General features: G+C 43.5%; 1 protein-coding gene and 14 non-coding genes across 15 annotated transcripts in view; 1 reads left to right on the forward strand and 14 right to left on the reverse strand.

The window, feature by feature from the left end:
- The window catches only part of LOC142351596 (xaa-Pro aminopeptidase ApepP-like), a 702,879-nt gene that overhangs the window by 258,317 nt on the left and 417,430 nt on the right, over positions 1-27,132 (forward strand). The window lies entirely within an intron of this gene.
- On the reverse strand, positions 86-167 carry Trnal-aag (transfer RNA leucine (anticodon AAG)). The gene has a single exon. It is a non-coding gene; the product is annotated as a tRNA-Leu (tRNA).
- On the reverse strand, positions 421-502 carry Trnal-aag (transfer RNA leucine (anticodon AAG)). Its single transcript has one exon. It is a non-coding gene; the product is annotated as a tRNA-Leu (tRNA).
- Positions 754-835, reverse strand: Trnal-aag (transfer RNA leucine (anticodon AAG)). Its single transcript has one exon. It is a non-coding gene; the product is annotated as a tRNA-Leu (tRNA).
- On the reverse strand, positions 1,089-1,170 carry Trnal-aag (transfer RNA leucine (anticodon AAG)). The gene has a single exon. It is a non-coding gene; the product is annotated as a tRNA-Leu (tRNA).
- Positions 3,009-3,090, reverse strand: Trnal-aag (transfer RNA leucine (anticodon AAG)). The gene has a single exon. It is a non-coding gene; the product is annotated as a tRNA-Leu (tRNA).
- Positions 3,344-3,425, reverse strand: Trnal-aag (transfer RNA leucine (anticodon AAG)). Its single transcript has one exon. It is a non-coding gene; the product is annotated as a tRNA-Leu (tRNA).
- Trnal-aag (transfer RNA leucine (anticodon AAG)) lies at positions 5,600-5,681 on the reverse strand. Its single transcript has one exon. It is a non-coding gene; the product is annotated as a tRNA-Leu (tRNA).
- Trnal-aag (transfer RNA leucine (anticodon AAG)) lies at positions 7,517-7,598 on the reverse strand. The gene has a single exon. It is a non-coding gene; the product is annotated as a tRNA-Leu (tRNA).
- On the reverse strand, positions 7,832-7,913 carry Trnal-aag (transfer RNA leucine (anticodon AAG)). Its single transcript has one exon. It is a non-coding gene; the product is annotated as a tRNA-Leu (tRNA).
- Trnal-aag (transfer RNA leucine (anticodon AAG)) lies at positions 9,477-9,558 on the reverse strand. The gene has a single exon. It is a non-coding gene; the product is annotated as a tRNA-Leu (tRNA).
- On the reverse strand, positions 9,811-9,892 carry Trnal-aag (transfer RNA leucine (anticodon AAG)). Its single transcript has one exon. It is a non-coding gene; the product is annotated as a tRNA-Leu (tRNA).
- Positions 10,126-10,207, reverse strand: Trnal-aag (transfer RNA leucine (anticodon AAG)). The gene has a single exon. It is a non-coding gene; the product is annotated as a tRNA-Leu (tRNA).
- On the reverse strand, positions 15,766-15,847 carry Trnal-aag (transfer RNA leucine (anticodon AAG)). Its single transcript has one exon. It is a non-coding gene; the product is annotated as a tRNA-Leu (tRNA).
- Positions 16,763-16,844, reverse strand: Trnal-aag (transfer RNA leucine (anticodon AAG)). The gene has a single exon. It is a non-coding gene; the product is annotated as a tRNA-Leu (tRNA).

Here is a 27,132-nt window from a genome sequence, read left to right on the forward strand (position 1 = left end):
GGCCGTGATATTTTTTATAAATCTTGCAAGAGATGCTAATTTTGTTGCTCTATTTGTTGCTATAACTGGGGCAAAATCAATAATTTGACAGGAGTGGGATTCGAACCCACGCATCCGAAGATACTGGGCCCTTAACGCAGCGCCTTAGACCGCTCGGCCATCCTGCCGTGTTACTTTTCAAGATCGCTTAGTGTTACTTTTCAAGGGACGCTGAGTTTATTGCCTTATATATTCCCATTAATGGACCCGAATGAGAAATGACAGCAGTGGGTTTGAGATCCAGGCATCCAAAGACTCTGCGACCTTAATGCAGGTCCTTAGAAACTTCGAGCATGCGGCCGTGATATTGTTATAAATCATGCAAGAGATGCTATTTTTGTTGCTCTATTTGTTGCTATAACTGGGGCAAAATCAATAATTTGACAGGAGTGGGATTCGAACCCACGCATCCGAAGATACTGCGGCCTTAACGCAGCGCCTTAGACCGCTCGGCCATCCTGCCGTGTTACTTTTCAAGATCGCTAAGTGTTACTTTTCAAGGGACGCTCAGTTTATTGCCTTATATATTCCCATTAATGGACCCGAATGAAAAATGACAGCAGTGGGTTTGAAATCCAGGCATCCAAAGACTCAGCGACATTAATGCAGGTCCTTAGACCCTTCGGGCATGCGGCCGTGATATTGTTATAAATCTTGCAAGAGATGCTATTTTTGTTGCTCTCTGTTGCTATACCTGGGGCAGAATCAATAATTTGACAGGAGTGGGATTCGAACCCACGCATCCGAAGATACTGGGGCCTTTACGCAGCGCCTTAGACCGCTCGGCCATCCTGCCTTGTTACTTTGCAAGATCGCTAAGTGTTACTGTTCAAGGGACGCTAGGTTTATTGCCTTATATATTCCCATTAATGGACCTGAATGAAAAATGACAGCAGTGAGTTTGAAACCCAGGCATCCAAAGACTCTGCGACCTTAATGCAGGTCCTTAGACCCTTCGGGCATCCGGCCGTGATATTGTTATAAATCTTGCAAGAGATGCTATTTTTGTTGCTCTATTTGTTGCTATAACTGGGGCAGAATCAATAATTTGACCGGAGTGGGATTCGAACCCACGCATCCGAAGATACTGCGGCCTTAATGCAGCGCCTTAGACCGCTCGGCCATCCTGCCGTGTTACTTTTCAAGATCGCTAAGTGTTACTTTTCAAGGGACGCTGAGTTTATTGCCTTATATATTCCCATTAATGGACCCGAATGAGAAATGACAGCAGTGGGTTTGAGATCCAGGCATCCAAAGACTCTGCGACCTTAATGCAGGTCCTTAGACACTTCGAGCATGCGGCCGTGATATTGTTATAAATCATGCAAGAGATGCTATTTTTGTTGCTCTATTTGTTGCTATAACTGGGGCAGAATCCATAAAATGACAGGAGCGAGATTCGAACCCACGCATCCGAAGATACTGTGGCCTTAACGCAGCGGCTTATACCTCTCGGCCTTCCTGCAGTGTTACTTTTCAAGATCGCTAAGTGTTACTGTTCAAGGGACGCTAAGTTTATTTGCCCTATATATTCCCATTAATGAACCCGAATGAAAAATGACAGCAGTGGGTTGGAAATCCAATCATCCAAAGACTCTGCGACCTTAATGCAGGTCCTCAGACCTTTCGGGCATCCGGCCGTGATATTGTTATAAATCTTGCGAGAGATGCTAAGTTTGTTGCTCTATTTGTTGCTATAACTGGGGCAAAATCAATAATTTGACAGGAGTGGGATTCGAACCCACGCATACGAAGATACTGCGGCCTCAACGCAGCGAATTATACCGCTCAGCCATCCTGTCGTGTTAAATTTCAAGATCTTACAAGAGACGCTATTTTTTTGCCTTATTTATTTCCATAAATGGACCAGAGTAAAAAAAATGACAGCAGTGCGTTTGGAAACCAGGCATCTAAAGATTCTGCGACCGTAACGCAGTTCCTTAGACCGCTCGGGCCTCCTGCCGTGTTAATATTCAAGATCTTACAGGAGATGCTATATTTATTGCCTTATTGCCATTAATGGACCAGAATAAAAAATTACAGTAGTGTGAATGACCAAAGATACTGCGACCCTAACGCAGGTCTTTAGACCCCTCGGGCATCGTCCCGTAATATTGCTATTAATCTTGCAAGAGATGCTTTTCTGTTGCACTATTTGTTAATATAAGTGGGGAAGAATCAATAAGGTGACAGAATTGGGATTCGAATGCACGCATTCGGAGCTACTGCGGCGTTAACAGGGCACCTTACAACGCTCGGCCATCCCGCAATGCTAATTTTCTAGATCTAACAAGAGATGCTAAATTTTTTTAACTTGTTTTTTCCTAATATTGGACCAAAAAAAACAATAGTAGTAGGAACCTTCGGGCCTCCTGCCGTGATATTGTTATAAATTTTGCAAGAGATGCTAATTTTGTTGCTCTATTTGCTGCTGTAACTGGGGCTGAATCAATAAATTGACAGGAGTGGGATTCGAATCCACGCATCCGAAGATACTGCGGCCTTAATGCAATGCTGTAGACCGCTCGGCCATCCTGACGTGTTACTTTTCAAGATCGCTAAGTGTTACTTTACAAGAGACGCTAAGTTTATTGCCTTATATGTTCACATTAATGGACCGAAATGAAAAATGACAGCACTGGGTTGGAAACCCATGCATCCAAAGATTCTGCGACCTTAGACCCCTCGCAGGTCCTTAGACCCCTCGGCCATCCTGCCGTGTTACTTTTCGAGATCGCTAAGTGTTACTTTTCAAGGGACACTAAACTTATTGCCCTATATATTCCCATCAATGGACCCGAATGAAAAATGACAGCAGTAGGCTTAAAATCCAGGCATCCAAAGACTCAGCGACATTAATGCAGGTCCTTAGACCCTTCGGGCATGCGGCCGTGATATTGTTATAAATCTTGCAAGAGATGCTATTTTTGTTGCTCTCTGTTGCTATACCTGGGGCAGAATCAATAATTTGACAGGAGTGGGATTCGAACCCACGCATCCGAAGATACTGGGGCCTTTACGCAGCGCCTTAGACCGCTCGGCCATCCTGCCTTGTTACTTTGCAAGATCGCTAAGTGTTACTGTTCAAGGGACGCTAGGTTTATTGCCTTATATATTCCCATTAATGGACCTGAATGAAAAATGACAGCAGTGAGTTTGAAACCCAGGCATCCAAAGACTCTGCGACCTTAATGCAGGTCCTTAGACCCTTCGGGCATCCGGCCGTGATATTGTTATAAATCTTGCAAGAGATGCTATTTTTGTTGCTCTATTTGTTGCTATAACTGGGGCAGAATCAATAATTTGACCGGAGTGGGATTCGAACCCACGCATCCGAAGATACTGCGGCCTTAATGCAGCGCCTTAGACCGCTCGGCCATCCTGCCGTGTTACTTTTCAAGATCGCTAAGTGTTACTTTTCAAGGGACGCTGAGTTTATTGCCTTATATATTCCCATTAATGGACCCGAATGAGAAATGACAGCAGTGGGTTTGAGATCCAGGCATCCAAAGACTCTGCGACCTTAATGCAGGTCCTTAGACACTTCGAGCATGCGGCCGTGATATTGTTATAAATCATGCAAGAGATGCTATTTTTGTTGCTCTATTTGTTGCTATAACTGGGGCAGAATCCATAAAATGACAGGAGCGAGATTCGAACCCACGCATCCGAAGATACTGTGGCCTTAACGCAGCGGCTTATACCTCTCGGCCTTCCTGCAGTGTTACTTTTCAAGATCGCTAAGTGTTACTGTTCAAGGGACGCTAAGTTTATTTGCCCTATATATTCCCATTAATGAACCCGAATGAAAAATGACAGCAGTGGGTTGGAAATCCAATCATCCAAAGACTCTGCGACCTTAATGCAGGTCCTCAGACCTTTCGGGCATCCGGCCGTGATATTGTTATAAATCTTGCGAGAGATGCTAAGTTTGTTGCTCTATTTGTTGCTATAACTGGGGCAAAATCAATAATTTGACAGGAGTGGGATTCGAACCCACGCATACGAAGATACTGCGGCCTCAACGCAGCGAATTATACCGCTCAGCCATCCTGTCGTGTTAAATTTCAAGATCTTACAAGAGACGCTATTTTTTTGCCTTATTTATTTCCATAAATGGACCAGAGTAAAAAAAATGACAGCAGTCCGTTTGGAAACCAGGCATCTAAAGATTCTGCGACCGTAACGCAGTTCCTTAGACCGCTCGGGCCTCCTGCCGTGTTAATATTCAAGATCTTACAGGAGATGCTATATTTATTGCCTTATTGCCATTAATGGACCAGAATAAAAAATTACAGTAGTGTGAATGACCAAAGATACTGCGACCCTAACGCAGGTCTTTAGACCCCTCGGGCATCGTCCCGTAATATTGCTATTAATCTTGCAAGAGATGCTTTTCTGTTGCACTATTTGTTAATATAAGTGGGGAAGAATCAATAAGGTGACAGAATTGGGATTCGAATGCACGCATTCGGAGCTACTGCGGCGTTAACAGGGCACCTTACAACGCTCGGCCATCCCGCAATGCTAATTTTCTAGATCTAACAAGAGATGCTAAATTTTTTTAACTTGTTTTTTCCTAATATTGGACCAAAAAAAAACAATAGTAGTAGGAACCTTCGGGCCTCCTGCCGTGATATTGTTATAAATTTTGCAAGAGATGCTAATTTTGTTGCTCTATTTGCTGCTGTAACTGGGGCTGAATCAATAAATTGACAGGAGTGGGATTCGAATCCACGCATCCGAAGATACTGCGGCCTTAATGCAATGCTGTAGACCGCTCGGCCATCCTGACGTGTTACTTTTCAAGATCGCTAAGTGTTACTTTACAAGAGACGCTAAGTTTATTGCCTTATATGTTCACATTAATGGACCGAAATGAAAAATGACAGCACTGGGTTGGAAACCCATGCATCCAAAGATTCTGCGACCTTAGACCCCTCGCAGGTCCTTAGACCCCTCGGCCATCCTGCCGTGTTACTTTTCGAGATCGCTAAGTGTTACTTTTCAAGGGACACTAAATTTATTGCCCTATATATTCCCATCAATGGACCCGAATGAAAAATGACAGCAGTGGGCTTAAAATCCAGGCATCCAAAGACTCTGCGATCGTAATGCGGGTCCTTAGACCCTTCGGGCGTCCGGCCGTGATATTGTTATAAATCTTGCAAGAGGTGCTATTTTTGTTGCTCTATTTGTTCCTATAACTGGGGCAGAATCAATAATTTGACAGGAGTGGGATTCGAACCCATGCATCCGAAGATACTGCGGCCTTAACGCAGCTCCTTGGACTGCTCGGCCACCCTGCGGTGTTACTTTTCAAGATCGCTGTGTTACTTTTCAAGGGACGCTAAGTTTATTGCCTTATATATTCCCATTAATGGACCCGAATGAAAAATGACAGCAGTGGGTTTGAAATCCAGGCATCCAAAGACTCTGCGACCTTAATGCAGGTCCTTAGACCTTTCGGGCATCCGGCCGTGATATTGTTATAAATCTTGCAAGAGATGCTAATTTTGTTGCTCTATTTTTGGCTATAACTGGGGCAGAATCAATAATTTGACAGGAGTGGGATTCGAACCCACGCATACGAAGATACTGCGGCCTTAACGCAGCGCCTTAGACCGCTCGGCCATCCTGCCGTGGTACTTTGTAAGATCGCTAAGTGTTACTTTTCAAGGGACGCTAAGTTTATTGCCCTATATATTCCCATTAATGGACCCGAATGAAAAATGACAGCAGTGGGTTTGAAATCCAGGCATCCAAAGATTCTGCGATCTTAATGCAGGTCCTTAGACCCTTCGGGCATCCGGCCGTGATATTGTTATAAATCTCGCAAGAGATGCTAAGCTTGTTGCTCTATTTGTTGCTATAACTGGGGCAAAATCAATAATTTGACAGGAGTGGGATTCGAACCCACGCATCCGAAGATACTGCGGCCTCAACGCAGCGAATTATACCGCTCAGCCATCCTGTCGTGTTAATTTTCAAGATCTTACAAGAGACGCTATTTTTTTGCCTTATTTATTTCCATAAATGGACCAGAGTAAAAAATGACAGCAGTGCGTTTGGAAACCAGGCATCTAAAGATTCTGCGACCGTAACGCAGTTCCTTAGACCGCTCGGGCCTCCTGCCGTGTTAATATTCAAGATCTTACAGGAGATGCTAAATTTATTGCCTTATTGCCATTAATGGACCAGAATAAAAAATTACAGTAGTCTGAATGACCAAAGATACTGCGACCCTAACACAGGTCTTTAGACCCCTCGGGCATCGTCCCGTAATATTGCTATTAATCTTGCAAGAGATGCTTTTTTGTTGCACTATTTGTTAATATAAGTGGGGAAGAATCAATAAGGTGACAGAATTGGGATTCGAATGCACGCATTCGGAGCTACTGCGGCGTTAACAGGGCACCTTACAACGCTCGGCCATCCCGCAATGCTAAATTTCTAGATCTTACAAGAGATGCTAAATTTTTTTTACTTGTTTTTTCCTAATATTGGACCAAAAAAAACAATAGTAGTAGGAACCTTCGGGCCTCCTGCCGTGATATTGTTATAAATTTTGCAAGAGATGCTAATTTTGTTGCCCTATTTGCTGCTGTAACTGGGGTTGAATCAATAAATTGACAGGAGTGGGATTCGAATCCACGCATCCGAAGATACTGCGGCCTTAATGCAATGCTGTAGACCGCTCGGCCATCCTGACGTGTTACTTTTCAAGATCGCTAAATGTTACTTTACAAGAGACGCTAAGTTTATTGCCTTATATGTTCACATTAATGGACCGAAATGAAAAATGACAGCACTGGGTTGGAAACCCATGCATCCAAAGATTCTGCGAACTTAGACCCCTCGCAGGTCCTTAGACCCCTCGGCCATCCTGCCGTGTTACTTTTCGAGATCGCTAAGTGTTACTTTTCAAGGGACACTAAATTTATTGCCCTATATATTCCCATCAATGGACCCGAATGAAAAATGACAGCAGTAGGCTTAAAATCCAGGCATCCAAAGACTCTGCGATCGTAATGCGGGTCCTTAGACCCTTCGGGCATCCGGCCGTGATATTGTTATAAATCTTGCAAGAGGTGCTATTTTTGTTGCTCTATTTGTTGCTATAACTGGGGCAGAATCAATAATTTGACAGGAGTGGGATGCGAACCCACGCATCCGAAGATACTGCGGCCTTAACGCAGCGCCCTAGACCGCTCGGCCATCCTGCGGTGTTACTTTTCAAGATCGCTGTGTTACTTTTCAAGGGACGCTAAGTTTATTGCCTTATATATTCCCATTAATGGACCCGAATGAAAAATGACAGCAGTGGGTTTGAAATCCAGGCATCCAAAGACTCTGCGACCTTAATGCAGGTCCTTAGACCTTTCGGGCATCCGGCTGTGTTATTGTTATAAATCTTGCAAGAGATGCTAATTTTGTTGCTCTATTTGTTGCTATAACTGGGGCAGAATCAATAATTTGACAGGAGTGGGATTCGAACCCACGCATCCGAAGATACTGCGGCCTTAACGCAGCGCCTTAGACCGCTCGGCCATCCTGCCGTGTTACTTTGCAAGATCGCTAAGTGTTACTTTTCAAGGGACGCTAAGTTTATTGCCCTATATATTCCCATTAATGGACCCGAATGAAAAATGACAGCAGTGGGTTTGAAATCCAGGCATCCAAAGATTCTGCGATCTTAATGCAGGTCCTTAGACCCTTCGGGCGTCCGGCCGTGATATTCTTATAAATCTTGCAAGAGATGCTATTTTTAACAGATGCAGAATCAATACTTTGACAGGAGTGGGATTCGAACCCACGCATCCAAAGATACTGCGGTCTTAGCGCAGCGCCTTAGACCGCTCGACCATCCTGCCATGTTACTTTGCAAGATCGCTAAGTGTTACTGTTGAAGGGACGCTAAGTTTATTGCCTTATATATTCCCATTAATGGACCCAAATGAAAAATGACAGCAGTGGGTTTGAAACCCAGGCATCCTGCAATGCCAATTTTCTAGATCTTACAAGAGATGCTAAATTTTTTTACTTGTTTTTTCCTAATATTGGACCAAAAAAAGCAATAGTAGTAGGAACCTTCGGGCCTCCTGCCGTGATATTGATTGTTATAAACCTTGCAAGAGATGCTAATTTTGTTGCTCTATTTGCTGCTGTAACTGGGGCTGAATCAACAGATTGAAAGGAGTGGGATTCGAACCCACGCATCCGAAGATTCTGCGACCTTAATGCAGGTGCTTAGACCCCTCGGACATCCTGCCGTGATCTTGTTATAAACTTGCAAGAGATGCAGTGTTGATTTTAGAGATCTTACAAGAGACGCTAAATCTTTTCCTTATTTATTCCTTTTGATGGACCAGAATAAAATGTGGGCGCAGTGGGTTTGGAACCGAGGCATCCAAAGATTCTGAGACCCTAATGCAGGTCCTGAGACCTCTCGGGCCTGCTGCCGTGATATTGTTATAAAGCTTGCAAGAGATGCTAATTTTGTTGCCTTTTTGTTTTTATAACTGGGGCAGAATCAATAAATTGACAGGAGTTGGTTTCGAACCCGCACATTCGAAGATACTCCGGCCTTAACGCAGCGAATTAGACCGCTCAGCCATCCTGTCGTGGCATTCAAGAGCTTGCAGGAGATGCTAACTTTTCCCCTTATTTCCATAAATTGAGCACAATTAATAAATTGACGGGAGTGTGATTCGAACGCACGCATCCAAAGATACTGCGGCCTTATGGCAGCGCCTGAGACCGCTCGGCCATCCTGCCGTGTTAATTTTCAAGATCTTACAAGAGACGCTATTTTTTTGCCTTATTTATTTCCATAAATGGACCAGAGTTAAAAAAAATGACAGCAGTGCGTTTGGAAACCAGGCGTCCAAAGGTTCTGCTACCGTAACGCACTTCCTTAGACCGCTCGGGCCTCCTGCCGTGTTAATATTCAAGATCTTACAGGAGATGCTAAATTTATTGCCTTATTTATTGCCATTAATGGACCAGAATAAAAAATTACAGTAGTCTGAATGACCAAAGATACTGCGACCCTAACGCAGGTCTTGAGACCCTTCGGGCATCGTGCCGTAATATTGCTATTAATCTTGCAAGAGATGCTTATTTTATTGCACTATTTGTTAATATAAGTGGGGAAGAATCAATAAGGTGACAGAATTGGGATTCGAATGCACGCATTCGGAGCTACTGCGGCGTTAACAGGGCACCTTACAACGCTCGGCCATCCCGCAATGCTAAATTTCTAGATCTTACAAGAGATGCTAAATTTTTTTACTTGTTTTTTCATAATATTGGACCAAAAAAACAATAGTAGTAGGAACCTTCGGGCCTCCTGCCGTGATATTGTTATAAATTTTGCAAGAGATGCTAATTTTGTTGCCCTATTTGCTGCTGTAACTGGGGCTGAATCAATAAATTGACAGGAGTGGGATTCGAACCCACGCATCCGATGATACTGCGGCCTTAACGCAGCGCCTTAGACCGCTCGGCTATCCTGCGGTGTTACTTCTCAAGATCGCTAAGTGTTACTTTTCAAGGGACGCTAAGTTTATTGCCTTATATATTCCATTAATGGACCCGAATGAAAAATGACAGCAGTGGGTTTGAAATCCAGGCATCCAAAGACTCTGCGACCTTAATGCAGGTCCTTAGACCTTTCGGGCATCCGGCCGTGATATTGTTATAAATCTGGCAAGAGATGCTAATTTTGTTGCCCTATTTGTTGCTATAACTGGAGCAGAATCAATAAAATGACAGGAGTGGGATTCGAACCCACGCATCCGAAGATACTGCGGCCTTAACGCAGCGCCTTAGACCGCTCGGCCATCCTGCCGTGTTACTTTGGAAGATCGCTAAGTGTTACTTTTCAAGGGACGCTAAGTTTATTGCCCTATATATTCCCATTAATGGACCCGAATGAAAAATGACAGCAGTGGGTTTGAAATCCATGCATCCAAAGATTCTGCGATCTTAATGCAGGTCCTTAGACCCTTCGGGCGTCCGGCCGTGATATTGTTATGAATCTTGCAAGAGATGCTATTTATAACAGATGCAGAATCAATAATTTGACAGGATTGGGATTCGAACCCACGCATCCAAAGATACTGCGGTCTTAACGCAGCGACTTAGACCGCTCGGCCATCCTGCCATGTTACTTTGCAATATCGCTAAGTGTTACTGTTCAAGGGACGCTAAGTTTATTGCCTTATATATTCCTAGTAATGGACCCGAATGAAAAATGACAGCAGTGGGTTTGGAACCCAGGCATCCAAAGATTCTGAGACCCTAATGCAGGTCCTGAGACCTCTCGGGCCTGCTGCCGTGATATTGTAACAAATCTTGCAAGAGATGCTAATTTTGTTGCCTTTTTGTTTTTATAACTGGGGCAGAATCAATAAATGACAGGAGTGGGTTTCGAACCCGCACATTCGAAGATACTCCGGCCTTAACGCAGCGAATTAGACCGCTCAGCCATCCTGTCGTGGCATTCAAGAGCTTGCAGGAGATGCTAACTTTTCCCCTTATTTCCATAAATTGAGCACAATCAATAAATTGACGGGAGTGTGATTCGAACGCACGCATCCGAAGATACTGCGGCCTTATGGCAGCGCCTGAGACCGCTCGGCCATCCTGCCGTGTTAATTTTCAAGATCTTACAAGAGACGCTTTTTTTTTTGCCTTATTTATTTCCATAAGGCCAGAGTTAAAAAAATGACAGCAGTGCGTTTGGTAACCAGGCGTCCGAAGATTCTGCTACCGTAACGCAGTTCCTTAGACCGCTCGGGCCTCCTGCCGTGTTGATATTCAAGATCTTACAGGAGATGCTAAATTTATTGCCTTATATATTGCCATTAATGGACCAGAATAAAAAATTACAGTAGTCTGAATGACCAAAGATACTGCGACCCTAACGCAGGTCTTGAGACACCTCGGGCATCGTGCCGTAATATTGCTAATAATCTTGCAAGAGATGCTTATTTTATTGCACTATTTGTTAATATAAGTGGGGAAGAATCAATAAGGTGACAGAATTGGGATTCGAATGCACGCATTCGGAGCTACTGCGGCGTTAACAGGGCACCTTACAACGCTCGGCCATCCTGCAATGCTAATTTTCTAGATCTTACAAGAGACGCTACATTTTTTTGACTTGTTTTTCCCTAATATTGGACCAAAAAAACAAAAGTAGTATGAACCTTCGGGCCTCCAGCCGTGATATTGATTGTTATAAACCTTGCAAGAGATGATAATTTTGTTGCTCTATTTGCTGCTGTAACTGGGGCTGAATCAACAAATTGACAGGAGTGGGATTCGAACCCACGCATCCGAAGATACTGGGGCCTTAATGCAATGCTGTAGAGCGCTCGGCCATCCTGCCGTGTTTCTCTTCAAGATCGCTAAGTGTTACTTTACAAGAGACGCTAAGTTTATTGCCTTATATATTCCCATTTATGGACTCTAATGAAAAATGACAGCAGAGGGTTCGAAACCCAGGCATCCAAAGATTCTGCGACCTTAATGCAGGTCCTTAGACCCTTCGGACATCCTGCCGTGATATTGTTACAAATCTTGCGAGATGCCAATTTTGTTGCGCTATTTGTTGCTATAACTGGGGCAGAATCAATAAATTGACGGGAGTGTGATTCGAACGCACGCATCCGAAGATACTGCGGCCTTAACGTAGCTCCTGAGACTTCTTGGCCATCCTGCCGTGTTAATTTTCAAGATCTTACAAGAGACGCTAGTTTTTTTGCCCTATTTATTTCCATAAATGGACCAGAGTTAAAAAAAATGACAGCAGTGCGTTTGGAAACCAGGCGTCCAAAGATTCTGCGACCGTAACGCAGTTCCTTTGACCGCTCGGGCCTCCTGCCGTGTTAATATTCAAGATCTTGCAGGAGATGCTAAATTTATTGCCTTATTTATTGCCATTAATGGACCAGAATAAAAAATTACAGTAGTCTGAATGACTAAAGATACTGCGACCCTAACGCAGGTCTTTAGACCCCTCGGGCATCGTGCCGTAATATTGCTATTAATCTTGCAAGAGATGCTATTTTTTAATATAAGTGGGGAAGAATCAAAAAGGTGACAGAATTGGGATTCGAATGCACGTATTCGGAGCTACTGCGGCGTTAACAGGGCACCTTACAACGCTCGGCCATCCTGCAATGCTAATTTTCTAGATCTTACAAGAGATGCTAAATTTTTTTGACTTGTTTTTTCCTAATATTGGACCAAAAAAACAATAGTAGCAGGAACCTTCAGGCCTCCTGCCGTGATATTGTTATAAACTTGCAAGAGATGCTAATTTTGCTGCTCTATTTGCTGCTGTAACTGGGGCTGAATCAGCAAATTGACAGGAGTTGCATTCGAACCCACGCATCCGAAGATACTGCGGCCTTAATGCAATGCTGTAGACCGCTCGGCCATCCTGCCGTGTTCCTCTTCAAGATCGCTAAGTGTTACTTTACAAGAGACGCTAAATTTATTGACTTATATATTCCCATTTATGGACTCGAATGAAAAATGACAGCGGAGGGTTCGAAATCCAGGCATCCAAAGATTCTGCGACCTTAATGCAGGTCCTTAGACCCTTCGGACATCCTGCCGTGATATTGTTACAAATCTTGGAAGAGATTCCAATTTTGTTGCCCTATTTGTTGCTATAACTGGGGCAGAATCAATAAATTGACGGGAGTGTGATTCGAACGAACGCATCCGAAGATACTGCGGCCTTAACGTAGCTCCTGAGACCGCTCGGCCATCGTGGTGTGTTAATTTGCATCTTACAAGAGACGCTATTTTTTGCCTTATTTATTTCTTTAAATGGACCAGAATAAAAAATGACAGCAGTGGGTTTGGAACCCAGGCATCCAAAGATTCTGAGACCTTAATGCAGGTCGTTGGACACCTCGGGCCTCCTGTCGTGATATTGTTAAAAATCTTGCAAGAGATGCTAATTTTGTTGCCCTATTTGTTGCTATAACTGGGGCAGAATCAATCAATTGACAGGAAAGCGATTCCAACCCACGCATCCGAAGATACTGCGGCCTTAACTCAGCGCCTTGGACCGCTCGGCCATCCTGCCGTGTTACTTTTCAAGATCGCTAAGTGTTGCTTTTCATCCTGCCCTGTTACTTTTCAAGATCGCTAAGTGTTGCTTTTCAAGGGACGCTAAGTTTCTTGCCTTATATAATCCCATTAATGGACCCGAATGAAAAATGACAGCAGTGGGATTGAAACCCAGGCATCCAAAGATTCTGCGACCTTAACACAGGTCCTTAGACCCATAGGGCATCCTGCCGTAATATTGTTATAATCTTGCAAGAGATCCAGTGTTGATTTTAGAGATCTTACAAGAGACGCTAAATCTATTGCCTTATTGCTATTAATGGACCAGATTAAAAAGTGAGAAAAGTGGGTTTGGAACCCAGGCATCCAAAGTTTCTGAGACCTTAATGCAGGTCCTTAGACCCCTCGGGCCTCCAGCCGTGATCTTGTTATAATCTTGCAAGAGATGCAGTGTTGATTTTAGAGATCTTACAAGAGACGCTAAATCTATTGCCTTATTTACTAATGTTAATGGACCCGAATAAAAAGTGAGAGCAGTGGGTTCGGAACCCAGGCATCCAAAGATTCTGAGACCTTAATGCAGGTCCTTGGACCCCTCGGGCCTCCTGTCGTGATATTGTTAAAAAATCTTGCAAGAGATGCTAATTTTGTTGCCCTATTTGTTGCTATAACTGGGGCAGAATCAATCAATTGACAGGAAAGCGATTGCAACCCACGCATCCGAAGATACTGCGGCCTTAACTCAGCGCCTTAGACCGCTCGGCCATCCTGCCGTGTTACTTTTCAAGATCGCTAAGTGTTGCTTTTCATCCTGCCCTGTTACTTTTCAAGATCGCTAAGTGTTGCTTTTCAAGGGACGCTAAGTTTCTTGCCTTATATAATCCCATTAATGGACCCGAATGAAAAATGACAGCAGTGGGTTTGAAACCCAGGCATCCAAAGATTCTGCGACCTTAACACAGGTCCTTAGACCCATAGGGCATCCTGCCGTAATATTGTTATAATCTTGCAAGAGATCCAGTGTTGATTTTAGAGATCTTACAAGAGACGCTAAATCTATTGCCTTATTGCTATTAATGGACCAGATTAAAAAGTGAGAAAAGTGGGTTTGGAACCCAGGCATCCAAAGATTCTGAGACCTTAATGCAGGTCCTTAGACCCCTCGGGCCTCCTGCCGTGATATTGTTAAAAATCTTGCAATGCTTATTTTGTTGCCCTATTTGTTGCTATACCTGGGGTAGAATCAATGAATTGACAGGAGTGGGTTTCGAACCCACGCCTCCGAAGATACTGCGGCCTGAACGCACCGAATTAGACCGCTCAGCCATCCTGTCGTAGCTATCAAGAGCTTGCAAGAGATGCTAACTTTTTCCCTTATTTCCATAAAATGAGCACAATCAATAAATTGACGGGAGTGTGAGTGATTCGAACGCACGAATCCGAAGATACTGCGGCCTTAACGTAGCTCCTGAGACTTCTCGGCCTTCCTGCCGTGTTAATTTTCAAGATCTTACAAGAGACGCTAGTTTTTTTGCCTTATTTATTTCCTTAAAAGGACCAGAATAAAAAATGACAGCAGTCGGTTTGGAACCCAGGCATCCAAAGATTCTGAAACCTTAATGCAGGTCCTTGGACCCCTCGGGCCTCCTGCCGTGATATTGTTAAAAATCTTGCAAGAGATGCTACTTTTGTTGCCCACACATCCGAAGATACTGCGGCCTTAACGCAGCGCCTGAGACCGCTCGGCCATCCTGCCGTGTTACTTTGCAAGCTTGCTAAGTGTTACTGTTCAAGGGACGCAAAAAAATGACAGCAGTGGGTTTGAAACCCAGGCATCCAAAGATGTTGCGACCTTAATGCATGTCCTTAGACCCCTCGGGCATCCTGCCGTGATCTTGTTCTGGTCTTGCGAGAGATGCAGTTTTGATTTTAGAGCTTTACAAGAGACGCTAAATCTATTGCCTTATTTATTGCTATTAATGGACCAGAATAGAAAGTGAGAGCAGTATGTTTGGAACCCCGGCATCCAAAGATTCTGAGACCTTAATGCAGGTCCTTAGAATTCTCGGGACTCCTGCCGTGATATTGTTACAAATCTTGCAAGAGATGCTAAATTTGTTGCCATATTTGTTTTTATAGTTGGGGCAGAATCAGTAAATTGACTGGAGTGGGATTCGAACCCGCGCATCCGAAGATACTGCGGCCTTAACGCAGCGAATTAGACCGCTCAGTCATCCTGTCGTGGCATTCAAGAGCTTGCAAGAGGTGTTAACTTTTCCCCTTATTTCCATAAATTGAGCACAATCAATAAATTGACGGGAGTGTTATTCGAACGCACGCATCCGAAGATACTGCGGCCTTAACGTAGCTCCTGAGACTTCTCGGCCTTCCTGCCGTGTTAATTTTCAAGATCTTACAAGAGACGCTAGTTTTTTTGCCTTATTTATTTCCTTAAATGGACCAGAATAAAAAATGACAGCAGTGGGTTTGGAACCCAGGCATCCAAAGATTCTGAAACCTTAATGCAGGTCCTTGGACCCCTCGGGCCTCCTGCCGTGATATTGTTAAAAATCTTGCAAGAGATGCTACTTTTGTTGCCCTATTGGTTGCTATAACTGGGGCAGAATCAATTGACAGGAGGGGGATTCGAACCCACACATCCGAAGATACTGCGGCCTTAACGCAGCGCCTGAGACCGCTCGGCCATCCTGCCGTGTTACTTTGCAAGCTTGCTAAGTGTTACTGTTCAAGGGACGCTAAGTTTTTTGCCTTATATCTTCCCATTAATGCACCCGAATGAAAAATGACAGCAGTAGGTTTGAAACCCAGGCATCCAAAGATGTTGCGACCTTAATGCAGCTCCTTAGACCCCTCGGGCATCCTGCCGTGATCTTGTTCTGGTCTTGCGAGAGATGCAGTGTTGATTTTAGAGCTTTACAAGAGACGCTAAATCTATTGCCTTATTTATTGCTATTAATGGACCAGAATAGAAAGTGAGAGCAGTATGTTTGGAACCCCGGCATCCAAAGATTCCGAGACCTTAATGCAGGTCCTTAGAATTCTCGGCACTCCTGCCGTGATATTGTTACAAATCTTGCAAGAGATGCTAAATTTGTTGCCATATTTGTTTTTATAATTGGGGCAGAATCAATAAATTGACTGGAGTGGGATTCGAACCCGCGCATCCGAAGATACTGCGGCCTTAACGCAGCGAATTAGACCGCTCAGTCATCCTGTCGTGGCATTCAAGAGCTTGCAAGAGGTGTTAACTTTTTCCCTTATTTCCATAAATTGAGCACAATCAATAAATTGACGGGAGTGTGATTCGAACGCACGCATCCGAAGATACTGCGGCCTTAACGTAGCTCCTGAGACTTCTCGGCCTTCCTGCCGTGTTAATTTTCAAGATCTTATAAGAGACGCTAGTTTTTTTGCCTTATTTATTTCCTTAAATGGACCAGAATAAAAAATGACAGCAGTGGGTTTGGAACCCAGGCATCCAAAGATTCTGAAACCTTAATGCAGGTCCTTGGACCCCTCGGGCCTCCTGCCGTGATATTGTTAAAAATCTTGCAAGAGATGCTACTTTTGTTGCCCTGTTTGTTGCTATAACTGGGGCAGAATCAATTGACAGGAGGGGGATTCGAACCCACACATCCGAAGATACTGCGGCCTTAACGCAGCGCCTGAGACCGCTCGGCCATCCTGCCGTGTTACTTTGCAAGCTTGCTAAGTGTTACTGTTCAAGGGACGCTAAGTTTATTGCCTTATATATTCCCATTAATGGACCCGAATGAAAAATGACAGCATTGGGTTTGAAACCCAGCCATCCAAAGATGTTGCGACCTTAATGCAGGTCCTTAGACCCCTCGGGCATCCTGCCGTGATCTTGTTCTGCTCTTGCGAGAGATGCAGTGTTGATTTTAGAGCTTTACAAGAGACGCTAAATCTATTGCCTTATTTATTGCTATTAATGGACCAGAATAGAAAGTGAGAGCAGTATGTTTGGAACCCCGGCATCCAAAGATTCTGAGACCTTAATGCAGGTCCTTAGAATTCTCGGGACTCCTGTCGTGATATTGTTACAAATCTTGCAAGAGATGCTAAATTTGTTGCCATATTTGTTTTTATAATTGGGGCAGAATCAATAAATTGACTGGAGTGGGATTCGAACCCGCGCATCCGAAGATACTGCGGCCTTAACGCAGCGAATTAGACCGCTCAGTCATCCTGTCGTGGCATTCAAGAGCTTGCAAGAGGTGTTAACTTTTTCCCTTATTTCCATAAATTGAGCACAATCAATAAATTGACGGGAGTGTGATTCGAACGCACGCATCCGAAGATACTGCGGCCTTAACGTAGCTCCTGAACCCGCTCGGCCATCCTGTCGTTTAACTATTCAAGATCGCTAAGTGTTACTTTACAAGAGACGCTAAGTTTATTGCCTTGTATATTCATATTGCCTTGGGTTTATTCGTTCGAAACCACGCATCCGAACATACTCCGGACTTAACGTGGCGCTGAGACCCAGCGTCCATCCTGTGCTGCTGGTTTTGAATACCTTGCTAGAATTCAAGTTTTTGAATTATTTGCTGAAATGGAGCAGAATCAATAAATTGACTGGAGTGGGCCTCAACCCAGGCACCCAAAGATAATGCGTCTTTAACGCAGCGTCTTTGACGGCTTGGCATTACTTGCATTTTTTTCATGAGTGGGGCAAAACTACTAATCAGTCAGGAGTGGGATCCGACGCTCATCAAGATACTCCTGCCTTAACGAAGCGTCTCAGACCGCTCGGCCAACTTGCCGTCGTAACTAGGACCAGCTTGCAAGGGGTCAAACTTTATTTAAAATTTGCCTCCTTTATTGGCAAAAAATTAATAAACTGACAGTCGAGGGTTTGAACCCGCGCATACGAAGATATTGCGTCCTTAACGCAACGCCTAAAACCATTAGGCCATCCCTAATCTCTAGGTTATCCTGCAGTTTTTGCAGACTAGATTTCAAGGTATTCTAAACGTTTTTCTTTTATTGGCGCAGAATAAAAATCTGACGGAGTGATAGTGGAATTATACTGGGCCTACGGACAGGAGTGAGATTCGGAACAACGCATCCGCAGATACTCCGGAACTTAACACGGCGCTTAGACCGCGGGTACATCGTGCTGTTAGGACTCAAGACCTTACTAGAGATGCGAAATTTTCCATTATTTGTTGCCCTAAATGGGGCAGTAGCAATAAATTGACATGAGTGGGACTCAAACCCTCGCATCCATAAATACTGTGGCCTTAATGCAGCGCCTTAGACCGCCCAGCCATCCTGTCGTGGCAATCAAGAGCTTGCAAGAGATGCTAACTTTTTCCCTTATTTCCATAAATTGAGCACAATCAAAAAATTGACGGGAGTGTGATTCGAATGCACGCATCCGAAGATACTGCGGCCTAAACACAGCGCCTGGGACCACTCGGCCATCCTGCCGTGATAATTTTCAAGATCTTACAAGAGACGCTAATTTTTTTGCTTTATTTATTTCCATAAATGGACCAGAGTAAAAAAAATGACAGCAGTGCGTTTCGAAACCAGTCATTCAAAGATTCTGCGACCGTAACGCAGTTCCTTAGACCGCTCGGGCCTCCTGCCGTGTTATTGTTAAAAATTTTGCAAGAGATGCTAATTTTGTTGCTCTATTGGTTGCTATAACTGGGGCAGAATCAATAAATTGACGAGAGTGTGATTCGAACGCACGCATCCGCAGACACTGCGGCCTTAACGCAGCGCTTTTGACCGCTCGGCCCTTCTGCTGCGCTAATATTCAAGATCTCACAGGAGTTGCTAAATTTATTGCCTTATTTATTGCCATGAATGAATAAAAAATTACAGCAGTCTGAATGACCAAAGATACTGCGACCCTAACGCAGGTCTTTAGACCCCTCGGGCATCCTGCCGTAATATTGTTATAAATCTTGCAAGAGATGCTTATTTTATTGCTCTATTTGTTAACTTAAATGGAGAAGAATCAATGAAGTGACAGAATTGGGGTTCGAATGCACGCATTTGGAGTTACTGCGGCCTTAACAGGGCACCCTAGAACGCTCGGCCATCCTGCAATGCTAATTTTCAAGATCTTACAAGAGATGCTAAATTTTTGACTTTTTTTCCAATAATGGACCAAAAAAACAACAGTAGTAGGATTGGAACCGACGCATCCAAAGATACTGCGACCTTAACGCAGGTCCTTACACCCGTCGGCCATCCTGCCGTGATATTGTTATAAATTTTACAAAAGGTGCTATTTTTTCAGCAATATTTGTTCCGTAAATGGGGCGCAATGAAAAAATTGACAGTAGTAGGACGCAGCCCAACCACCCAAAGATTCAGCTTCCTTAGCGCAGCGTCTTAGACCTTTCGGCCATCCTGCCGTGTTAATTTCCCAGATCTTACAAGAGACGCTAAGTTTATTGCCTTATAAGTTCCCATCACTGGACCGGATTAAAAAATGACAACAGTGGGTTTGGAACCCAGGTATCCAAAGATTCTGCTGCCTTAACGCAGGTCCTTAGACCCCTGGGGCATCCTGCCGTGATATTGTTATAAATCTTGCAAGAGATGCTTATTTTTTGCACTATTTGTTTACTCAAATGGAGAAGAATCAACAGTTGCGCTTTCTTATAACAAGTTAGCAACCATACTAGCTATTGGTTGAAGCCTTACTAACTTCGGCACGATATTTAACATGGTGTATCACATAGGATTTCCTTAAGTTCAATCAACAAAATTTAAGTTACATTGCTTTAAACGTCCGATTGGCTAATTGTGTCCACGAGATCATTAGACTACCGGATTCATTGAAAAACCAGACCGGCGTAAAGTTCTGGAACCAGGCTGAGATATTTCGGTTGGTTGATCCGCCGTAAAACTTGGTCCGCCGACCCGGACAGCAAAAACTACCGTGACACAAACATCAACGATTCTTCAATTCAATTAGGTGGACCAAAGCACAACCAGTAACGATGGCCAGCAAAAGTTCCAACAGGCACTGGAATACTTTTGATTGGAAGTCAAGTTGTCAACTCAAGACGTTAGCGAAAGAGCAAGCTGACCTACTCAAATTATTCGCCAGACACCAGCCAGGAGGCTACCTGATACAAAACAAAACAATGACAGCCGAAAGTGCCTATCGTTGCTTCTTCGAGACGTACGACAACTTAGAAAACAATAATTCTACAGTGACACAGAGTTAATGTTAGAACAATAGAGCAAGTTTTTGAGATGAGTAGTTGACAAAGTACCATTTCTCGGAGACTTTGATTTTTGTCGCACAGACGTTTCCGATTGTCCGAGAAACACATTGCGAGCATTCAAATTAGTGGAAGCTGCTGCTCCCATTTTGATTGAACTGTCAAAATTGGAGAAGTTGAAGGCAGAAAACTTAATGTAATCATCTGGAAGAATTAGTAGGAAAGCTAGATAAAAATTACCAAAGGATTTGAATAATAAAGCCAGAAGTTTGCACCGAAGGGTATGTCGACGTCAGTGATAGTAGGAGTTATTATTGGGAGCTGATCAAGCAGTACAGGCAGAGCAAGGGTTGTGGTAACCAAACATCCCTAGTGGTATCTACGTCGAGTAGCACAAATGATTCAAATCAGACCGTAATTGACAACGAAAAAGACGCTTCAAATGCAAAGTGAGAAGCTGTCGAGTTTTCTTCTCAAAAGTTTGCTACCAACAGGAGTAGAAAGAACTCAGTGTTGCAACTCGCGCTCGTCGAGACAACAAGTTGAGCGAAGGGAACTTGAAAACTTGATGGCGTAGCAACAAGCAGAACAACAGCCGAGACCCGCAAATTCAACTAGAAAATGAAGGAGAAGTAATGAAGCTTCGACTACAACAACAAGAACAAGAAAAACTACGTCTCTGGCAGCAAGAGCGAGAACTCCAAAACGAAAATAAGAAAACAGAGGACGCCAAAGAACAAAGACCTCTAGAGCTTGAACTGGCTAAAGGAAGCTCAAGGGCATCTGGATCAGTAGCAGGTGAGATTGAAAGTATTGGACCAATAGGCAATCAAGAAAGAACAGCAGGGTAGGCAAAATGAGTGGCTAAACAGTCTGTCCCTAACCGGTCACTGTCTCCAGACTTTGTTCTCAACCCTCCAACGAATGTCACACAAGCCCGAGGCGACAAACCCTGAGGGGTTTCAGCGCCTATGCGAACACTACCGAACACTAAGCAGAAATCCAAAAATCAATCAGAGTAACGGACCCGCAATAGCCGTTGACAAAGACGACGTTTCAGCAGCAAGGAACGTCAGCAGTCCAAAACAGAAACAGGAGTCAGAGTCCCATAAACAACTCTCGAAACAGATCTACCGAGAGTATAAATAGGAGCAGAGTAAACTAAAACGCTCCCCGGGTCTTTTACCACCCAAAACAGAGCGGTGGTGCCCGTGGCCTGCCAAAACTAAAGCTAACTGAGTTTTCAGGAGGTTCTCTGGAGTGGCCAGAGTGGTGGGATTTTTGGGTCTCACGGGTCAAGCGAAAGCAGCAATATCGGGAATGGGATTCAGCTCACAATCATTCTATCATGCTTGGGATATACTCTGTGAGAAGCACTGCAGATCAGATGTCATAGTCAAGGCTCAATTTGTCATAGTCAAGTGTGGTAAATAATTTAACTCAACTTGGATACACATTCGACACAGAATCAAAAGGAGGACTAAGTGCAATAACGAGAGATCTGTCTCAGCAATTGAGAGAACAGTGATTCAGTATATGTAGGATCTTCGACTACTGAGAGAAAACCTGATTGTTTTCAAAGAGTGGCTTGTCTGCAAAGCAGTAATTCATGAGAACTTGTTAGCACGGACAAACTCGTTGTTTGACAGAAACAAATTTCAAAGCCGCGATAAGCCAAAGAGTACTTTTGCTTCAAACGCTGACGAGTCAAGCAAATCAAAGAATCCCGAATTTTCCAGGACGGAGAACACCCTATTTAGATTAATGAAAATTTCAAATCAACGAAGGTAGATGAACGACGAGAGCATGTCCAGAAGTTCAGAGTGTGTTTCAATTGTTTGAGAACAGGTCATCTATCGAAGAACTGCAAAAGCAGGACATGTAGTGTGCCCAAATAATGAGGGCGACACAACAGACTTTTGAACAGCGACTTCTAGAAGGAGACTACAAAGAATGTATCAGATGCTACAACGGCAGTAGCAACCAACATCACTCAAGGACTCCCAGTGCGGCGATTCTCAAATTGACGAACAGAGAAGTCTAAATGTGCTAGTAATGTGTGATTCGGGATCCTCAATCTCACTTGTGGACAACTCAGTAGTGTCTCAACTTGAGCTTCAAGGCCCGACGATTGTTCGAGCCTTGTCAAATTTGCAAATATGGTTACAAGTGTGGTAAACAATTTAACTCAACTTGGATACACATTCGACATAGAATCAGAAGGAGGGCTAAGTGCAATAACGAGAGATCTGTCTCAGTAATTGAGAGAACAGTGGATTCAGTATATGCAGGATCTTTGACCACTGAGAGAAAACCTGATTGTTTTCAAAGAGTGGCTTGTCTCCAAAGCAGTAATTCATGAGAACTTGTTAGCACAGACAAACTCGCTGTTTGACAGAAACAAATTTCAAAACTGCGATAAGCCAAAGAGTACTTCTGCTTCAAACGCCGACGAGTCAAGCAAATCAAAGAATCCCGAATGTTCCATGACGGAGAACACCCTATTTAGACTTGTGAAAATTTCAAAGCAACGAAAGTAGGTGAACGACGAGAGCATGTCCAGAAGTTCAGACTGTGTTTCAATTGTTTGAGAACAGGTCATCTGTCGAAGAACTGCAAAAGCAGGACATGTAGTGTGCCCAAATAATGAGGGCGAGGGCGACACAACAGACTTTTGAACAGCGACTTCTCGAAGGAGACTACAAAGAATGTATCAGATGCTACAACGGCAGTAGCAACCAACATCACTCAAGGACTCCCAGTGCGGCGAATCTCAAATTGACGAACAGAGAAGTCTAAATGTGCTAGTAATGTGTGATTCGGGATCCTCAATCTCACTTGTGGACAATTCAGTAGTGTCTAAATTTGAGCTTCAGTGCCCGACGATTATTCGAGCATTGTCAAATTTGCAAATATAGATACAAGTGTGGTAAACAATTTAACTCAACTTGGATACACATTCGACATAGAATCAGAAGGAGGGCTAAGTGCAATAACGAGAGTTCTGTCTCAGTAATTGAGAGAACAGTGGATTCAGTATATGCAGGATTTTTGACCACTGAGAGAAAACCTGATTGTTTTCAAAGAGTGGCTTGTCTCCAAAGCAGTAATTCATGAGAACTTGTTAGCACAGACAAACTCGTTGTTTGACAGAAACAAATTTCAAAACCGCGATAAGCCAAAGAGTACTTCTGCTTCAAACGCTGACCAGTCAAGCAAATCAAAGAATCCCGAATGTTCCAGGACGGAGAACACCCTATTTATACTTGTGAAAATTTCAAAGCAACGGAAGTAGATGAACGACGAGAGCATGTCCAGAAGTTCTGACTGTGTTTCAATTGTTTGAGAACAGGTCATCTGTCGAAGAACTGCAAAAGCAGGACATGTAGTGTGCCCAAATAATGAGGGCGAGGGCGACACAACAGACTTTTGAACAGCGACTTCTCGAAGGAGACTACAAAGAATGTATCAGATGCTACAACGGCAGTAGCAACCAACATCACTCAAGGACTCCCAGTGCGGCGAATCTCAAATTGACGAACAGAGAAGTCTAAATGTGCTAGTAATGTGTGATTCGGGATCCTCAATCTCACTTGTGGACAATTCAGTAGTGTCTAAATTTGAGCTTCAGTGCCCGACGATTATTCGAGCATTGTCAAATTCGCAAATATAGATACAAGTGTGGTAAACAATTTAACTCAACTTGGATACACATTCGACATAGAATCAGAAGGAGGGCTAAGTGCAATAACGAAAGTTCTGTCTCAGTAATTGAGAGAACAGTGGATTCAGTATATGCAGGATTTTTGACCACTGAGAGAAAACCTGATTGTTTTCAAAGAGTGGCTTGTCTCCAAAGCAGTAATTCATGAGAACTTGTTAGCACAGACAAACTCGTTGTTTGACAGAAACAAATTTCAAAACCGCGATAAGCCAAAGAGTACTTCTGCTTCAAACGCTGACCAGTCAAGCAAATCAAAGAATCCCGAATGTTCCAGGACGGAGAACACCCTATTTATACTTGTGAAAATTTCAAAGCAACGGAAGTAGATGAACGACGAGAGCATGTCCAGAAGTTCTGACTGTGTTTCAATTGTTTGAGAACAGGTCATCTGTCGAAGAACTGCAAAAGCAGGACATGTAGTGTGCCCAAATAATGAGGGCGACACAACAGACTTTTGAACAGCGACTTCTCGAAGTAGACTACAAAGAATGTATCAGATGCTACAACGGCAGTAGCAACCAACATCACTCAAGGACTCCCAGTGCGGCGAATCTCAAATTGACGAACAGAGAAGTCTAAATGTGCTAGTAATGTGTGATTCGGGATCCTCAATCTCACTTGTGGACAATTCAGTAGTGTCTAAATTTGAGCTTCAGTGCCCGACGATTATTCGAGCATTGTCAAATTTGCAAATATGGTTACAAGTGTGGTAAACAATTTAACTCAACTTGGATACACATTCGACATAGAATCTGAAGGAGGGCTAAGTGCAATAACGAGAGATCTGTCTCAGTAATTGAGAGAAAAGTGGATTCAGTATATGCAAGATTTTCGACCACTGAGAGAAAACCTGATTGTTTTCAAAGATTGGCTTGTCTCCAAAGCAGTAATTCATGAGAACTTGTTAGCACAGACAAACTCGTTGTTTGACAGAAACAAATTTCAAAACTGCGATAAGCCAAAGAGTACTTCTGCTTCAAACGCTGACCAGTCAAGCAAATCAAAGAATCCCGAATGTTCCAGGACGGAGAACACCCTATTTATACTTGTGAAAATTTCAAAGCAACGGAAGTAGATGAACGACGAGAGCATGTCCAGAAGTTCTGACTGTGTTTCAATTGTTTGAGAACAGGTCATCTGTCGATGAACTGCAAAAGCAGGACATGTAGTGTGCCCAAATAATGAGGGCGACACAACAGACTTTTGAACAGCGACTTCTCGAAGTAGACTACAAAGAATGTATCAGATGCTACAACGGCAGTAGCAACCAACATCACTCAAGGACTCCCAGTGCGGCGAATCTCAAATTGACGAACAGAGAAGTCTAAATGTGCTAGTAATGTGTGATTCGGGATCCTCAATCTCACTTGTGGACAATTCAGTAGTGTCTAAATTTGAGCTTCAGTGCCCGACGATTATTCGAGCATTGTCAAATTTGCAAATATGGTTACAAGTGTGGTAAACAATTTAACTCAACTTGGATACACATTCGACATAGAATCTGAAGGAGGGCTAAGTGCAATAACGAGAGATCTGTCTCAGTAATTGAGAGAAAAGTGGATTCAGTATATGCAAGATTTTCGACCACTGAGAGAAAACCTGATTGTTTTCAAAGATTGGCTTGTCTCCAAAGCAGTAATTCATGAGAACTTGTTAGCGCAGACAAACTCGTTGTTTGACAGAAACAAATTTCAAAACCGCGATAAGCCAAAGAGTACTTCTGCTTCAAACGCTGACGAGTCAAGCAAATCAAAGAATCCCGAATTTTCCAGGACGGAGAACACCCTATTTATACTTGTGAAAATTTCAAAGCAACGGAAGTAGATGAACGACGAGAGCATGTCGAGAAGTTCAGACTGCGTTTCAATTGTTTGAGAACAGGTCATCTATCGAAGAACTGCAAAAGCAGGACATGTAGTGTGCCCAAATCATGAGGGCGACACAACAGACTTTTGAACAGCGACTTCTAGAAGGAGACTACAAAGAATGTATTAGATGCTACAACGACAGTAGCAACCTACATCACTCAAGGACTCCCAGTGCGGCGAATCTCAAATTGACGAACAGAGAAGTCCAAATGTGCTAGTAATGTGTGATTCGGGATCCTCAATCTCACTTGTGGACAACTCAGTAGTGTCTCAACTTGAGCTTCAAGGCGCGACGATTGTTCGAGCATTTTCAAATTTGCAAATATGGTTACAAGTGTGGTAAACAATTTAACTCAACTTGGATACACATTCGACATAGAATCTGAAGGAGGGTTAAGTGCAATAACGAGAGATCTGTCTCAGTAATTGAGAGAACAGTGGATTCAGTATATGCAGGATTTTCGACCACTGAGAGAAAACCTTATTGTTTTCAAAGAGTGGCTTGTCTCCAAAGCCGTAATTCATGAGAACTTGTTAGCACAGACAAACTCGTTGTTTGACAGAAACACATTTCAAAACCGCGATAAGCCAAAGAGTACTTCTGCTTCAAACGCTGACCAGTCAAGCAAATCAAAGAATCCCGAATGTTCCAGGACGGAGAACACCCTATTTATACTTGTGAAAATTTCAAAGCAACGGAAGTAGATGAACGACGAGAGCATGTCCAGAAGTTCAGAGTGTGTTTCAATTGTTTGAGAACAGGTCATCTATCGAAGAACTGCAAAAGCAGGACATGTAGTGTGCCCAAATAATGAGGGCGACACAACAGACTTTTGAACAGCGACTTCTAGAAGGAGACTACAAAGAATGTATTAGATGCTACAACGGCAGTAGCAACCTACATCACTCAAGGACTCCCAGTGCGGCGAATCTCAAATTGACGAACAGAGAAGTCTAAATGTGCTAGTAATGTGTGATTCGGGATCCTCAATCTCACTTGTGGACAACTCAGTAGTGTCTCAACTTGAGCTTCAAGGCCCGACGATTGTTCGAGCCTTGTCAAATTTGCAAATATGGTTACAAGTGTGGTAAACAATTTAACTCAACTTGGATACACATTCGACATAGAATCAGAAGGAGGGCTAAGTGCAATAACGAGAGATCTGTC

The sequence above is a fragment of the Convolutriloba macropyga genome, chromosome 13 (assembly GCF_964194025.1).
Source record: "Convolutriloba macropyga chromosome 13, txConMacr16.3, whole genome shotgun sequence".
Lineage (NCBI taxonomy): Eukaryota > Metazoa > Xenacoelomorpha > Acoela > Convolutidae > Convolutriloba > Convolutriloba macropyga.